Below are 6,000 nucleotides of genomic sequence, written 5' to 3'. Positions count from 1 at the left end.
GCGGTGCACTTAGCAGTATTTTTGGCACAGCGCTGTATAAATATAAATGTTCGACACTTAACTAGTGACCTCCTGTCTCTACCTCCCAAGTGCTGGATTACATAGGCATTGTGGGCCATTATGCCTGGGTTTTGATGTTCACTTTTACAGATGAAAAACCAACTAAAAAGAAAAACCCTCCAAAAGTGTAAGCTGCAATAAGGTCGGGTAATTTGTCCCCTTACACCGAGTACAGATGAGTGAGTGCAGATGCTCAGCTAGCCCTGAACTTGTCTCCACCATTTTATTTCCTTAGTACATGAGATTTGGTTCTGATACAAATAAAAATTCTCTCTCCCTCCCTCCCTCCTCTCCCTTCTCTCCTTTCTTCCCCCAACCCCCCTTTTTCTCTTTCTCTTGTTTCACGTTGGTGTTAGGCTCAACATCCTCCTGCCTCAGTGTCCTGCCCACAAATCTAGGATTATAAATATGTGCAACCATGCTCTGTTTCTTATTTCTTTTTAAAGCATACACGATTCCTGGAAAAGAGTGGCATTCCAGGCACTTGGGAGCCTGGAACTGGCAAGAAGGCTGATTCTCCCCATCTGGCACCTGTTCTTCCTTTGTCTGATGCCCAGGGTCATTTGAGCACACCAGCTCTCTCCTGCTGAGTCTAGGCTCTGAAACCTACATGGTAGAAGGAAAAGAACCTCCTTGTCCTCAGGCACACGTGTGCTATGGCCACGTGCATCCAAACACATGCACACACAGTAAATGTAAAAAAATGAATGAACAGGATCCATCTGTTGTTTTCTCCATGACACAGGCCCCATCACCAAGGGCAGATGCGACCCTTCAGGTGAGAGGATGAGAATTTTAACATGTATACACTGAACACTGGTGCATCCAAGTTCATAAAAAATCCTAATGCCAAAAACCTACCTTAGAAAAAAGACAGCTTCTTTAAAAAATGGTAGGAAAAGAAATAATCTAGACCTCTCTCTCTCCCTCTTCAAAAATCAACTCCAAATGGACCAAGTACCATAGGTCTGAAATCTGAAACTTGAAGAAAAATATAGGCATAGGTAAGAATTTTCTAAGTAGGATTTTGGCCATCCAGAAAGTAACGTCAACAACTGACAAATGGGACCTCAGGAAACTAAAAGCTTTTGTGTAGCAAAGGAAACAGTTGATCAAATGAAGAGCCAGCTTATAGAATGAGAGAGAAATCCTTGCTAGTTGTATACCTTGACAGGATTAATATCTAGAATACACAACTCAAAAACTAAACAAGAAAACAACCCAGTAAATAGGCTAATGAAATGGATAGTTCTCAGATGGAATGCAAATGGCAATACATACATGAATACGGATTCAACCCCACAAGCAACCAGAGGGTTATAAACTGAAACTGTCAAGATTGCATCTCAAAAATATAGATGCATGAAGAACTGTATGGGAGGGTATTAAAAGAGAATAAGATGCCATCTCACCTCAGAACTGCATTCGTTAAAGAAAAATGGACATGGCTGAGGCTGTCGCTCAGTGTAGAGCACCTGCCCCTCACACATTAGGTCCTGGGTTCAATCTCTAGCACTGTTAAGAGAATGAACACACAACAAAAAACGAATGTGGCAAGAATATGGGCAAAAGAGAACCCTGCACACTCCTGGTGGGGATGTAACCCAGTCCAGCCACTATGGTGACTGGGAAAAAGGTAGATCTGACCCAGGTAAACCACTCTTGGAGTTTATTTACCCAGAGGACTGTAAGTCACTGTATTGGAGATCCTTGCACATCAGTGATTATTGCAGCACTAGTCAAAATAACTAAGTTATGGACAAATGTAGTGTCCATTGACAGGACATTGGATAAAGAAAATGTACACACTGTAGGGAAAAGAGGCTGGCTGAAGAAACCCACCCTGACCATGGAGCCCAGAACTAGGGAAAGATGGCTCAGATAAGGCCAGTGAGAGAAACACAGTTTGGCTCAAATCAGAGCCATCTCTGCCCCTGGTCAACTGATTTATGAAACCAACCAATCACAGAGCAGGACAGTAGAACCCTGTCCCTGGAGCCCAGAACCAGGGAAAGCAACACAGCCTAGGTTTGGGACCTGAGCCACAGAAATGAACACTTTATCTCCAAACCCAGAACCAAGGAAACATGCCCTGATTCTGAAACCAGTACCAAAGAAACACTCTTGGTCCCTAGAATCAGAGTCAGTGAAAGAAATATGCCCTGGCCTTAGAATTAGTGTCAAAAAGCCAAGAAAGGCCAGTGAAAGAAACACAATTTGTCTCTGAAATCAGGGCTATCTCTGTCCATAGCTCACAAAACTGGCCAGTCCCTGGGCAGAAAAAAACTAACCAATCACTGGTTGACTGCGCCCCCAAGACATCCTATATAAACTACCCTGCCTGATCCATCATAGGCTGTTCTCTCCACAATGGTAGAGGCAGCTACTCTCCTGGACTCCTCCTTCCCAAATAAATCCTTTTTTCAAAAGAGTTTTGGGTTTGAAGATCTTTGTTCACTGGCTTAGAGAAGATCCTTGCTAAGATGTCCCTTAGTGAACAGAGCAAGGGAAAGCTAAAAGAGCTGAAAAAGTAACACTTTTCTCTGGAACCGGGGTAGACTGCTACATTTCTGCAGGGGTTTCCCCTTTTGCAGAGTGAAGCAAAAGAAGCAACATCTTAGGCCAGAGAAGCAGAGCTCTGCTAGGAAGCTCCCTTAAGTGGGGGCTGAGCAAAGCTCAGCTGCAGCGGCTCTCCAGGAGAGGAGCAGGATTGCTATATCCTGCGGGAAACCATCCCCATCACACCAGGTATAGCCTGGCTCTCCCTAACAGTCAGGATACCCTTCCCTGCTGAAGCAGTCCCAGGCCTGACTCTCCTGAGCTGTCAGGATACCCTTCCCTGCTGAAGCAGTCCCAGGCCTGACTCCTGTCCCCAACAGTCAGAAAAACTTCCCCTCCAGGGCAGAGCTGCTCTATGTGGCTTGAGGTATCCGGGATACCTCGCCCTCCAGCTGTCAGCTGTTCTAAGCAGCCACCTCGCTCTCCAGGACTGCTGTCTCATCTCAGCTCCGGCCGTTGCCTGACTCCCAAGTGGTGAGGATACCCCTTCCCAGAGTCGCAAAACTCATGTTTTGGTGCCAAAATCCAGGACCAAGCCCACAGAGTTGCAACAAATTTACTTACCCACACAGTGGATTTTTTTTTCAGCTATAAAAAAAGAATTACGTGGTCATTTGCAAGAAAATGGATGCAACTGGAGATGATCATATTAGGCAAATTAAAGCAGTTTCAGAAAAACAATGATTGCTCTTGTGATTCTTACATTTTTGTATAGATGCATAAAATCACAGACGTATACATGACATGGGAGGGGAGCAGTACTATCTAGAGCAGTGATTCTCTACCTCCCAATGCTGCGGCCCTTTAATACAGCTCCTCATAGTGTGGGGACCTCCCACCATAACATTATTTTCATTGCTACTTCATAACTGTAATTTTGCAACTGTTATGAATCGTAATGTAAACATCTAATATTCAACCCCCTAATGGAGGTGGGAAGGGGCAACAAAGGGGCCGTTAAAGAGGTGTGGGGGAATATGCCTGACATGCAAGGACAGGTGCATGAAGTTGTATGTAACGCAGTACCTGTACAATGACTATACACAATGAAAAAAAGTTATACAAAGACTGAAAACAGAGGAATACTTTGAGGGGTGAAATTAATCCAAACTTTAAAAATAATTCTACTTTCCAAATATTTTACCTATTTTAGGGTTTATTTGTATATGTTTATGAAAATGTGGAAAATGAGCAAGACAGTCAGAAACCTAATAGCCCAGTCACCATGGCTTTCTTAGCACCATGTACGCGGATGGAGACAAGGAGGCCAGTACGGTGACTACATTTTCGAGTGCGTAGGGAACTAATGACAGGGATGGGGGAGCTAAGCTGAGGGCCTTCCTCAGCCAGACCCATACTCTCACCCAGCTCTACATCACTGCTGAAATACTTCGGGAGGGAGACAGGCCCGATTTCTGGTACTGCTGCTGCTGTGGTGGCGCATGCCTCCAGCACTCGGGAGGTGGAGGGAGGAGGACCAGGAACTCAAGTTTGAGGCCAGCTGGGCTGTTCAATATCCTTGCCCAGTATCCTTCCTCCCACAAAGAGCCGATACTGCAAAGTGAGAGAAGGGCAACGGGGGTGGGGAGGTGGGGGGGGTGGGGGAGGGGGGAGGGGCGGGGCAGGGTTAACCAGTTCTATAAGAACACTTGCTGCAAACTGGTGGAAAGACTCAGTGTGAAAAGACAGGCTTGTGAGGAAAACTAAACAGCTATGCATGTGCCGGGAAAACTGAAAACTAAAACCCATGGACCAGTGAGACGGCTCAGTGGCCAACGGGGCTTGCCACCAAGGCTGACAACCCGAGTTCAATCCCTGGGACCTGCCACACAGTGGAAGGAGAGAACTGGCTCCCACAAATAGTCCTGACCTCCACACACATGCAGTGGCACACGTGCACACACACACACATGCAGTGGCACACGTGCACACACACACATGCAGTGGCACACGTACACACACACACACATGCAGTGGCACACGTGCACACACACACACACATGCAGTGGCACACGTGCACACACACACACATGCAGTGGCACACGTACACCCCCACACATGCAGTGGCACACGTACACACACACATGCAGTGGCACACGTACACACACATGCATATATACATCCATAATAAAACAATAACATATAACTACTATAAAGTGCAGGTATGAAAAAAACCACTATGAGATTTGAACTCATAAATGGCAGAAATGAGAGCTCTGAGGAGGAAGAAGAAATATGACCAAAATTGTGATCCAAATTATTACTGTGTGAGGACAATTCTAAACCAAGTGTAGATTTAGAAAGGTTATTCATAATTTAGCTTTTCTGAAAAAGCAATTACTTGAGGAAATTTCCCAACCATGGCAAATTAATGGAAACAAAGAAAAGCAAGGGCATATGCTGAAGACAAAACAGTGGTGAATACTGAAATCTAACGTATGCTTACAGTTAATAACTTGTTGGCAATACGAGAAGCTAGTGTTACTAGTTAAGGACATAGCCTGAAAACTAAGAACAAGAGAACAAGGTGGGAGCGGTGTACACCTTCAATCCCTGCATGGGGAGACTGAGGCAGGAGAATCGGGAGTTCATGGCCAGCCTGTGCTAACTTGTTTCAACAACAGCAACAAAAAACCTCCACAAAATAAATTCACTGAAAACAACACAAACAAGCGACAGCGACAAACCCCACAAGTGGTAAATTAAGTCAGGGACAGATTAAAAAAAAAAACAAATCTGCGGTTCTGAGTGACAGCGTCCGTCCGTTTCCAACAACTTTAGCCTCCCCGCCCCGCCCCCCGCCCCGCCCCGCCTACTGCCCCGCCCCGCCTCCCCCGCCTCCCGCCCCGCCTCCCGCCGCCCGCCCCGCCCGTCCCGCCTCCCGCCCGCCCGCCCCGCCTCCCGCCCCGCCTCCCGCCCCGCCCCGCCTCCCGCTCCGCCCCGCCCCCTGGACCATCACAAATGTGACGCTTCCCGTTTCCTTTCACTTTCTCCCATTTCTCTCATTCCTGGACTGCGCTAAGAATTCCAAATTCTGTTTATCATAAGCAAAACTAGTAGATTTTCCCCAATCCAAACTCCAGGGCTAGCTGTGCGGACCTCACACCTGTCAAGGTCTTCACGAAAGAACCCTCTGAGGAAGTTTCATTGAACGGGACCCGTTCTTTCAAAACCAAGTTTTAGGCAACTTTTTCTTCTCTCATAGACTTAAGTCCTTTCTCAGGCAAGCTCAATGCCTTTTTTTCTTTTTGAGACAGGGTCTCACTATGTAGCCCTGGCTGGCAGGGAACTCATTGTGTAGATGAAGCTGCCTGCCCCTGCCTCCTGAGCCATTATTATTATTATTATTATTATTATTATTATTATTATTATTATTATTAT

This window comes from Peromyscus eremicus, chromosome 19 (assembly GCF_949786415.1).
Source record: "Peromyscus eremicus chromosome 19, PerEre_H2_v1, whole genome shotgun sequence".
Lineage (NCBI taxonomy): Eukaryota > Metazoa > Chordata > Mammalia > Rodentia > Cricetidae > Peromyscus > Peromyscus eremicus.
The sequence above is the reverse complement of the archived record's forward strand: the minus strand, read 5'-3'. Positions refer to the sequence as shown.